We start from the raw sequence: 12,175 nt of genomic DNA, 5'->3' as shown, positions 1-12,175 counted from the left end.
TCTATTTATATTTCTGTATAATTTTTATTATAACCATAAAAATAACCCTGTAGTCCATAAGAATTTAATTGTGCATTTTACAATAAATAATAAAGTGTATAATTACACTGTTTGTAATACAAAGAATAAATGCTAGAGATGATGGATGCTCTATTTACCCTAATGTAATTACTACGTATTGTATGCTTGAATACAAATATGCCATATAAGGCATAAATATATACACATACTGTATACACACAAATACTAATAATAAATTTCAGTAAGAAAAAAGAGTAAAAATTTAACCTATGAGAACAGTATTCTTCAACTCATTTGCAGTTTAAAGCCACTGGCAAAGTGATTACTAGAGATGTTATTCCACTATGCACCAAATAGTATATTGCTACCATCTTTTACCTACACCCTTGAGTAATGTGGGATAGGCTAAATTTAGTTGCATAATAATGCTTCATTCAATGCACAGTAGTCTTAACATGGTTAAAAAAATAATTAAGTTCACACATAATCTAACAATTTTTAAATGGACTGCATTTTATTACATAAAAGTACAACTAGTAAAATCTACTAATTTGTTTTAATATACTTTTAACTATAATTAATAATTTCTCTCACTATAATATAGAAAAGTATTACTCTGAACATCTACCATATGCATTACTTAATACAGGTTAACTACAAAGAGCCTCTCCACTTATATTTTCATCATGCATCTTTCATTTTAATGTCCTTACTCTTTTATAGAAAAGGTCATAAATATGCCCAATTAATAAAAAAGAATCTCTAATATCTCGATGCAGCAACAATCGATCACATGCTTTCACACATGAATACGATAGGAATAAAATAACAGCACAAAGTAATTTGAAAGCTGTATTACATCATTATTCACTTTTCAAAAAATTTTTTTCAAGGAAACAAGTATACTTTCAATGTAATTACAATGTTCAAAAAATCTACTCCTTTTATAGTTACATACAAATAATTTATCTAACAACTTTAGTTTTGGATTAGTTTTTATACTCAACACTCTAATTAAGTGTAATGTCTGAAGTGTCAGTGCCTTAGTTATTCTAGTGTAAATTCTCTGATATTTACATAGAATCAATTTTGAATTAAGTATTTTTTCTTATTTACTGCAATGGCAAAAATATACTTTAGTATAAACTCTCTGGTGTTTTACAAGCTGTAGTTTTTGTAAAAAAAAAAATGTCTCTCCAAATTCATTACATTTGCAGGACTTTTCTCCAATATAAAATCGCTGATGTTGAACAAAGCTTGAGCAACTGCTTAGGGATTATCCTCTAGTACAAAATGATTGCAATAAGATCTGTGATACAAGTAAAGGTACCACAACCTCCTTTATATTTGTAATGGTTGTCTTCAGAATAAATTTTTTTTCACTTTAAAGGTTTATATTTTCTGAAAGATTTTTTGACAGTAATTGCACTTTTAATGCTTTTATTAATTATGAATCTTCTTATGTTGAGTAAGATGTGAGTAGGCATTAATGGTTTTTCCATATTCTTTATATTTGTACGATTTTTCTCAAAGATACTAGCTTTACTATGAAATAAGGTGTAAGCACTGATGAAAAGTTTTGCCACATTCTTCACACTTGTAGGAGTTTTGGCAGTATGAATTATCTTATGTACAATCAAGCGTGGCAACCATATAAAGGCTTTTTCACATTTTATGTATTTCTAGAGTTTCATACCAGTATAATTTTTTTTATGTATAGAAAAGTTGGAGGTGTTGCTAAAAGCACTTTCACATCTTTCAGGTTTGTAGAGCTCCTCTTCAGCATGAATTATCACCATGTCTCTTAAGAATTGAGAACTTGTGGCTGGGCATGGTGGCTCATGCCTGTAGTCCCAGCACTTTAGGAGGCTTAGGCGGGTGGATCACCTGAGGTCAGGAGTTTGAGACCAGCTTGGGAAATATGGTGAAACTCCATCTCTACTAAAAATACAAAAATTAGCTGGGTGTGGTGGTGGGCACCTGTAATCCCACTTACTTGGGAGTCTGAGGCAGGAGAATGGCTTGAACCCAGGAGGCGGAGGTTGCAGTGAGCCGAGATTGTGCCATTGCCCTCCAGCCTGGGTGACAAGACTGAAACTCTGTCTCAAAAAAAAATAAAAATGAGAACTTGTTATAGGCTTTGCCACATTTTTCACACTTGCAGGTTTCTGTCCAGTATAAATTATGTGTAATGAGGGTTGAGAACTTCCTTAAAAACTTTGTCACATTCTTGGTTTCTGTCCAATATGAATTATCTTATGTTTATTAATGTCTGAGGATCAGTTAAAAGCTTTGCCACATTCTTCACATTTGTACGGTTTCTCTGCAGTAGAAATTCTCTTATGTATAGTAAGGTGTGAGGACCAGCTGAAGGCTTTGCCACATTCTTCACATTTGTAGGGTTTCTCTCCTGTATGAATTATCTCATGTTTACTAAGGGTTGATGATTAAATAAAGGCTTTGCCACATTTATCACACTTGTGTGATTTCTCTCCAGTGTGAATTTTCCTATGTGAAAAAAGGGTTGTGGGATGGTTAAAAGCTTTGCCACATTCTCTACATCTGTAGGGTTTCTCTCCAGTATGAATTATCTTATGTCTAGTAAGGTGTGAGGACCAGTTGAAGGCTTTGCCACATTCTTCACATTTGTAGGTTTCTCTCTAGTATAAATTTTCTTATATGTAGCAAGGGTTGAGGACTGGTTAAAAGCTTTGCCACATTCTATCCATTTGAAAGGTTTTTTCCAGTATGTCTTCTTTTATGTCTGTTTGAATTTGAAAATTTATGAAAGACTTTCATATATTTATCACATTGAAATATTTTGCTCTGGGTATTTGTGAAACATTGGTTAAGTCCGTTACAACCTCCTTTGTGCACCTCACACTCATCCATATTTTCACAGCCTTTTTTTTAACTGTAAATTGTCATGTCCATTTTTTTCATATCTTCTCAGTATCACTTTTTGGAAAGATTCTTTTATTCTCTGCTCTGGCCAAAGGTCTTAGGCAAAATGAGACCACATAACTAAAAGAAACAATAAAAACACATTACTTCAATTGCTAGACTCAGATAAATATACTTTACAAATCTAACCTATACAATTATACAAACTACATAAGCAAGATGACATAGGAAAATACCACAAGCTGTAATTTCTTCCTGGACATATAAATTTAACAAAAACATACTGACCAAAATACATTTGTAACAAATTTATAAATAAGTTACGTGTATGAACGGCCCCAGGTGAGCACAATGCAAACAGCCACATAGAAGAAAAAGTAAAGTCTGTTACTTATACCCAACACAGGTCCTCCTTCTCTCCAGTATAACATTGTGCTTTTAAAAGTAAAAAGCTGGCTGGGCTTGGTGGCTCATGCCAGTAATCCCAGCTCTTTGATAGGCTGACATCGGTGCATCACGAGGCCAGGAGTTCAAGACCAGCCAAGATAGTGAAACCCCATCTCTGCTAAAAATACAAAAAATTAGCCGGTCATGGTAGTGGGTGCTTGTAGCCCCAGCTACTCGAGAGACTGAGGGACAGAGTTGCTTGAACCCAGGAGGCGGAGGTTGCAGTGAGCCAAAATTGTGCCACTGCACTCCAGCCTGGGCAACAGAAAAAGACTCCGTCTCAGAAAACAAAAAGAATAACAAATAAATAAAATAAAATAAAATAAAATATATTGAATAATATTCAGTAAGTGAAATAGGAACACAGACAACTTCTGAAGATTAGAAAAATGAGGATAACAACAAGAAATATTAAAAAGGAAAAAAAAGGCCAGGTGCGGTGGCTCACGCTTGTAATCCCAGCACTTTGGGAGCCCAAGGCAGGTGGATTACCTGAGGTCTGGAGTTCAAGACCAGCCTGGCCAACGTGGTGAAACCCTGTCTCTACTAAAAATATAAAAACCAGCTGGGTGTGCTGGTGGGCACCTGTAATCCCAGCTACTCGGGAGGCTGAGGCAGGAGAATTGCTTGAACCCAGGAGGCAGAGGTTGCAGTGAGCCAAGATCATGCCATTGCACTCCAGCCTGGGCAACAGGAGCAAAACTCTAAATCCAAAAAAAAAAAAAAAAGCAAAAAACAAAAATTGTGAATATAAATAATACAAAAAATAACTGAAAATTTCTTAAAAGAAAACATGATATAAAGATGAAGAAGCTAAACAAACAAACTAGGATACACCAAAGATATTCATAACAAATACACATATAAATAAAATTTCAAAAATCACAGATAAGAAGAAGAGAATTTGGGGAGGTGCAAGATAAAAATGATGTGTTATTTATAAGCATGGTTTCATGAGATAATCAGTGAATTTATTTAAAAAATTTGCAGGTCAGAAGGAAGCTATGTGATATTGTTAAAGTTATAATTTAAAAAAAACTGTCAAGTGGGAATGAGAATATCAGGAAAATTGTACTCTCAAATAAAAAGAAGTCCTTCCAAAGTAACCAAATCCTGAGAAAGTATATTGGCACTGCATATGTCCTACATATCAAAGATGCTGAAAGGAGTTTCTTCCACTGAAAATAATATAATGCAAGAAAACAACACTTAATCATATGAAAATACATAAATTTCTGGAAAAAATATGTACATACACAAAAATAAAATTTCTTACTTAACATTATCATAATGGTCCAGAAAACATTGTTAGTTATTTTCTAAAATTTAAAAGATAAAAGTATAGGAATTACTATAAACGTCTGTTAATGAATAAACATAAAAAATATAATTAGCAAAATCATAACAAAGTTGAAGGCTGATGTAATGATGAAGAATTTTTGTATGCAACTGAAGCTGATTCTTTATCACAAACAAATATATTGTTGGATCTTTTAGAGGTTTTATGTAATCCTTGAAAGTACCACTTAGAAAATATCTGTATAGATACATAAAAAAGAAATAAGACAAAAACAGAAAGCATGTTATTGCGGGATCTGGCCAGCAGCCCGCAATGCAATGGGGCTCTTTCTTTGTTCCCAGGTGGATCAGCAGGTCGAGAAATAAAAGACACACACAAGATAGTGAAAGCTGAGTCCAGGAGGGTCACCGCCTTCTGGTCCTGCCATGCTGCCAATGCACTGAATATACCAGCATTTATTATTAAGTTTAGTGAGGGTGGGGGTAGGTTAATGAGGGATTTAGAGTCATTTGATTATGAGGTGAGATGGTCACATGGGAATGAAGTAATTCTTTAACATAACATCAGTATGCAGAAGTACAGTATACAGAGATGAGAATTTACAATATAGTGTGTGCATCAGCAATTTTTAACAGAGCCTTAAAACGGAAACACCGTCTCTCCATAACCTATGATTAATCATGAGCAAGATATTAATCAGTAGTAATAATTACAGCAAAAGCTGGTTGCAAACAATCAATAAAAGGAGGATGTAAAACTAGACAACCGATTAGACCACAAATTCTCAGAAGGGAGTATGTCTTAACCCTAAAGAGACCTAGAAGAGCCATGGCAAGATAAGGGCGTTTATAGCCCTATGTTATCCATATGAACAGGCACCCCTCATGCATCCATTTGTAGGCTCTCCACAAGGGTCGCATTCTATTCCCAGAGCTATGAATATCTGCTTTTCTGGGATAGGAATCTTGGTGATGTGAAACCTTCCTGACTGCACATCCGTTTATAGGCTCTCTGCAGGGGGAAGCACATCACGCACTGTTGGCTCATTCTGGCAGCCCAACCTGGCATTGTCTTTACACAATCCTGCATGTAATTTTGTATTTACAATTATCAGGAGCATTTCATCTTTCATTCCATAGCCATAGTTTCAGGGGGTCTCCCTACAGCATGTCAATATAAAAATAAAAATAAAAATCACAAAAAAGACAGAAAGAGAAAATGAGAGACAAAGATACAAAAATCAAATAACACAATAAAATAACATTAGTAAATTTTTCTCTTTCAAAAAACTATTTTAATATATATATAATTATCTTTCCAATCAACAGACATACTTTCAATATAAAGGTTTATTTAAAAATTTTTAGATCAAGATTCAACTTGCCTTTCCACAAGAGTCAGTTGAGATCTAATGAGAAAAAAAGACTGAAAGTGGAAAGATGGAAGTAGAAATTTCATGTAAATATTAACCAAATGAGAGCAGAAGAGCTCAGAATAATATTACACAAGCTACATCTTAAGTCAAAAACTGTCATATTTTATAAAATGTACTTTAAGTCAAATCTTCAAAATGACAAAGAAGCGTGCAGGATGGTTAAATGCTTTGCCACATTCTTCACACTTGTAGAGATGCTCTCCAGTATGAATTATCTTATGTGTAGTGAGGTTCGAGGAGTACTTAAAGGCTTTGCCACATTCTTCACATTTGTAGGGTTTCTCTCTAGTATGAGTTATCTTATATGCAGTAAGGTATGAGGACCAGTTGAAGGCTTTGCCACATTCTTCACATTTGTAGGGTTTCTCTCCAGTATGAATTCTCTTATGTATAGTAAGGTATGAGGACCAGTTGAAGGCTTTGCCACGTTCTTCACATTTGCAGGGTTTCTCTCTAGTATGAATTTTCTTATGTGTAGTAAGGGTTGAAAACTTGTTAAAACCTTTGCCACATTCTATACATTTGAAAGGTCTTTTTTCCCGTATGTCTTCTCTTATGTCTGTTTGAATTTGAAAATTTATGAAAGACTTTCATACATTTATCACATTGAAATATTTTTTTCTTGGTATTTGTGAAGCATTGGTTAAGTCCATTATAACCTCCTTTGTGCACCTTACACTCATTCACACTTTCACATTCTTTTTTTAACTGTAAATTGTCATGTCCACATTTTTCATAACTAACTTCTCAGTATCAGTTTTTGGAAAGAATCTTTTACGCTCTGCTCTGGCCAAAGGTCTTGGGCAAAATGAGAACACATAACTGAAAGAAACAATACAAATACATTACTTCAGTTGCTAGGCTCAGATAAATATACTTTACAAATCTAACCTATAAAATTATACAAACTACATAAGCAAGAAGACATAGCAAAATACCATAAGCTTTAATTTCTTCCTGGACATATAAATGTAACAAAAACATACTGACCAAAAAACGTTTGTAAAAAATGTATAAATGAGTTAAGTGTGTGAAGGGCCCCAAGTGAGCACAATGCAAAGAGCCACATAGAAGAAAAAGAGGTCTGTTACTTATACCCAACACAGCTCTTCCTGCTCTCCATATAAGATTGTGTCTTCAAAAGTAAATTGCCAAATGGATGTGGTGGCTTATACCTGTAATCCCAACACTTTGGGAGGCTGATGTGGGTGGATGACTTGAGGTCAGGAGTTCAAGACCAGCCCAGCTGAGATGGTGAAACCCCATCTCTACTAAAAATACAAAAAATTAGCCAGACATGGTGGTAGGTGCCTGTAATCACAGCTACTCGGGAAGCTGAGGCATGAGAATTGCTTGAACCTGGAAGGCGGAGGTTGCAGTGAGCAGAGATCGTGCCACTGCACTTCAGCCTGGGCAAAAGAGAGAGACTTCATCCCCTGCCCCTCCAAAAAAAAAGTAAATTGCTGACGAGGCATGATGGCTCAAGCCTGTAATCTCAGAACTTTGGGAGGGCAAGGCGGAAGGATTATCTGAGATCAGGAGGTTGAGACCAGCCTGACTAACATGGTGAAATCCCATCTCTACTAAAAATACAAAAAATTAGCCAGGCTTGGTAACAGATATGTGTAATCCTAGCTACTTGGGAGGCCGAGGCAGGAGAATTGCTTGAACTGTGGTGGCAGAGATTGTAGTGAGCCAAGATCATGCCACTGCACTCCAGCCTAGGTAACAGAGTGAGACTCTGTCTCACCCATACACACACATATAAATTGCCAACCCCTCGTTTTTAAAAACAAAACAAAAAAAAACTAGAAAAATATTGGCACATATATCTTTATTTCTGGCTTCTAGGGGCTTTCTTAGACATTAGTTAATGTCTCTCGTGACATAAAATGCTGAAAGTAATGGTGATACATGTTGGAATGACAGTTTGAGTCTGCTGAGTCTGAAGGTATATTACAGAGAAGCAGAGAAACTGCAGTACCCCAAACGGGGAATGGGTGTGGCAAGTGATTACGGATTATTAAGAAGAAATGTGAACAAGCTGATTTATCTAAACAATAAAAACAAAATTTTAGACAAGATACATCCTAAAAACATGTTTGAGGAATTCCCAGAATCTTTAGCCAAGACAATTGACTTCAGATTACGCAAGCACAAAGCTATATTATAAAGATTGTAACAGGTAGCTTTTTGTTAATGTCCAAATCTCAATCAAAGATTATAATGTATACCAAATATTAGAATAACATGGCCCCATCAAAAACATAAAATTTTCTAAAGCAACCATAGAAAGTATAGAAAGTAATTTTAAAAATTCAAAATAGATTGAACAGGCCAGGGTTAGTGGCTCATTTCTGGAATCCCAACACACTGGGAGATCAAGGTGGGAAAATCACATGAGGTCAGGAGTTTGACACCACCCTGGCCAACATGATGAAACCCTGTATCTACTAAAAATACAAAGATTAGCTGGGCATGGTGACATTTGACTGTAATCACAGCTACTTGGGAGGCTGACACAGAACTGCTTGAACCTGGGAGGGGAATGTTGCAGTGAGTGGAGATTGTACCACTGTACTGCAGCCTGAGCAACACTGTCTCAAAAATAAAATGAAAAAGGCTGGGCTTTGTGGCTCGTGCCTGTAATCCCAGCACTTTAGGAGGCCAAAGTGGGTGGATCATTTGAGGTCAGGAGTTCAAGATCAGCCTGGTCAACATGGAGAAACCCCGTCTCTACTAAAAATACAAAAAATTAGTTGGGCATGATGGCAGGCAGCTGTAATCCCAGCTACTCGGGAGGCTGAGGCAGGAGAATCGCTTGAACCTGGGAGGCAGAGTTTGCAGTTAGCTGATATCACGCCATTGCACTCCAGCCTCAGCGACAGAAAAAGACTCCGTATCAGAAAAAAATAGAAACACAGACAACTACCGAAGATCAGAAAAATAAAGATAAAAAAATTAAAATACCAAAAACCAAAAATTGTGGATATAAAATTACCAAAAAACTGAAAAATTTCTTAAAAGAAAATATGACGTAAACATGAAAAAGCTGAAAAAACAAATTTAGGTATACACAAAGATAATAACAGACACAAATATAAGCAAAATTTCAAAATGGCATATGAGAAAAGAATTTTGGGCACTACAACATAAAAATGTTTCATTTATAAGCATAGTCTCATGAGATAACCAGTGAATTTATCAAAAAAAAATTTGCAAGTCAGAAGGAAACTGTGTGATATTGTTAAAGTTATAATAATTTTTAAAAAGCTGTCAAGTGGGAATAATACCATCAGCAAAATTGTACTACCAAATACAAAGACGTCCTTCCAAAATAACCAAATCCTGAGAAAGTATATCGACATTGCATATGCTCTACATATCAAAGATGCTGAAAGGAGGTTCTTTCACTGAAAATAACATAATGCAATAGGCACATACACAAAAATGAAATTTATTACTTAACATTATCATAATGATACAGAAAACATTTTTAATTATTCTCTAAAATTTAAAAGGTAAAAGTATAGACATGATTATAAACATCTGTTAACGAACATAAAACATAAAAAAAATTAGCAAAATCGATAGCAAAATTGAAGGCAGATGTAATGATGAAGAATTTTTGTATGCAATTGAAGTTCGTTTTTTACCATATTCAAATATATTGTTGGATCTTTCAGAGGTTTTATGTAATCCCCCAAGGTATCTAAGAAAATATTTATATAGATACACAAAAGAAAGTAAGAAAAAAACTGAAAGCATATCAATACAGAAATTTAAAAAACACAAAAAAAGAAAGAGAAAATGAGAGAAAAAGATAGAATCAAATAAAATGATTAAAAATATAACATTAGTAAGTTTTTCTCTTTCAGAAAACTATTTAAATATATATATAATTATCTTTCCAATCAAGAGACATACTTTCAATAAACAGGTTTATTAAAAAATGTTTAAAATCAATGTTCAACTTGCCTTTCTACAGGACTCAGTTGAAATCTAATGACAAAAAAGACTGAAAGTGAAATAATGGAAGTAGAAATGTCACGTAAATATTAACCAAATGAGAGCAGAAGAGGTCAAAATAATATTACACAAGATACATGTTAAGTCAAAAACGGTCATATTTTATAGAATGTACTTTAAGTTCAAACTTCAGAAAGACAAAGAAGGACATTAAACAATATATAGATTCATTCACTGGGAACCTATGACAAATTTATTTATACATGTGTGTATTTGTGTGTGTGTGTCTCAAATTAGGGTTTCAAATATATAAAGCAAACACTAACAAAACTGAATAAACACAGAGAGAGCAATATAATTATAGTAGGATATTCCAATACCCCACTTTCTGTAATAATAATGAAACAAGACATAATATTAGTAAGAAACAGAGGACTAGAAGGCAGTAAAAAACACTTATTTCTAATGAAGGTATAGAGAACACTCCTCAACAGCATCAAAATACACAGCCTTCTCAATAGCTCAAACAACATTCTCCTATATAGACCACCTGTTAGTCCAAAAACAAAATCTTAACACATATATATATATATTTGAGATGGAGTGTTTCACTCTTGTTACCCAGTATGGAGTGCAATGGTGCAGTCTCAGCTCACTGCAACCTCCGTCTCCCAGGTTCAAGTGATTCTCCTGCCTGAGCCTCCTGAGTAGCTGGGATTACAGGCATGCACCACCACGCCCAGCTAATTTTGTATTTTTAGTAGAGGCACGGTTTCTCCATGTTGGTCAGGCTGGTCTTGAACTCCTTACCTCAGGTGATCCGCCTGCCTTGGCCTCCCAAGTGCAGGGATTACAGGTATGAGCCACCGCACCCAGCCTTAACACATTTTTTAAAATGTAGATTTTATAGATTACTTTCTATGACAAAAAATGAAATTAGAATATAAAACAATAATATAAATATTTGATAAATTTACAAATATATAGAAATTATATGACACTCTTGAGCATGCACTTGTTGAAATTACTGGGCTGGGTGCGGTGGCTCATGCCTGTAATCCCAGCACTTTGGGAGGCCGAGGTGGGTGAATTTAACTCCATCTCAAAAACAAACAACCAAAAAAGAAAGAATTAATATTGTGAAGATGTCTGTACTGCTCAATTTAATCTACAGATTTAACTCAATGTTTTTCAAATTTCTCATTGCATTTTTGAAGAAATAAAAACAGCAAATCCAAAAGTATATGGAATCTAAAGAGACAAGAAAGTACCCAACAATCTTCAAAAAAAGGAACAACGTTGGAGGCTTTACCATTTCTGATTTCAAAACACATCAAAAAGCTACAGAATTAAAACAATTGGTATGAGTATAAAGGTGAAAAATTAGAGAAATAAAACAGAATGCAGTACATATATTAACTTTCACATAACTATTGCAGCATTGTGACTGAAAGCCAATAGGTAAAAGCAATGCAAATTTCTGTCACCAAATCATTCAGTAGGTACAAAAATACTGGAATATCACTCAGTGAGCCACTGCACTCGGCCTAGAAATATTTTATTGTAAATTTTTGTTATGTTTTTGACACAAAATACATAAGTAAAAATAATACTTAAGAGAGATACAGAGTTATTATAGTTTTTAAATTATCTTCAAATCCAAAAGTGTTTCTTTCACATGAAAATAATGTAGATACACAAATAAATAGATGTTGAAATTAGGGGATTTTTTATGACTACTCATCTAGAAAAGATTAAAAAACTGTTATAGGCTTGGTGCAGTAGCTCATGCCTGTAATCCCAGCACTTAGGGAGGCTGAGGTGGGTGGATCACCTGAGGTCGGGTGTTCGAGACCAGCCTGACCAATGTTTAAGCCCCGTCTCTACTAAAAATACAAAATTAGCCTGGCATGGTAGTGCATGCCTGTAATCCCAGCTACTTGGGAGGCTGAGGCAGGAGAATTGCTAGAACCCAGGAGGCAGAGGTTGCAGTGAGCTAAGATCCCACCACTATATTCTAGCCTGGGCAACAAGAGCAAAACTCTCTCTCAAACAAACAAACAAACAACAACAACAAAAAAACTCCAAAAAACCTACTA

The 12,175-nt window shown here is 34.8% G+C and overlaps 1 pseudogene; it reads right to left on the bottom strand.

Annotated features, from left to right (window-relative positions):
- Positions 1 to 1,053: 1,053 nt before the first annotated feature.
- LOC103783577 (zinc finger protein 93-like) overlaps positions 1,054 to 12,175 on the bottom strand; it is a 200,027-nt pseudogene continuing 188,905 nt past the window's right edge.

The sequence above is a fragment of the Pan paniscus genome, chromosome 20 (genome assembly GCF_029289425.2).
Source record: "Pan paniscus chromosome 20, NHGRI_mPanPan1-v2.0_pri, whole genome shotgun sequence".
Taxonomy (NCBI): Eukaryota; Metazoa; Chordata; class Mammalia; order Primates; family Hominidae; genus Pan; species Pan paniscus.
Note: the sequence above shows the minus strand (reverse complement) of the source record. Positions and strands in the feature narration are given on the sequence as shown.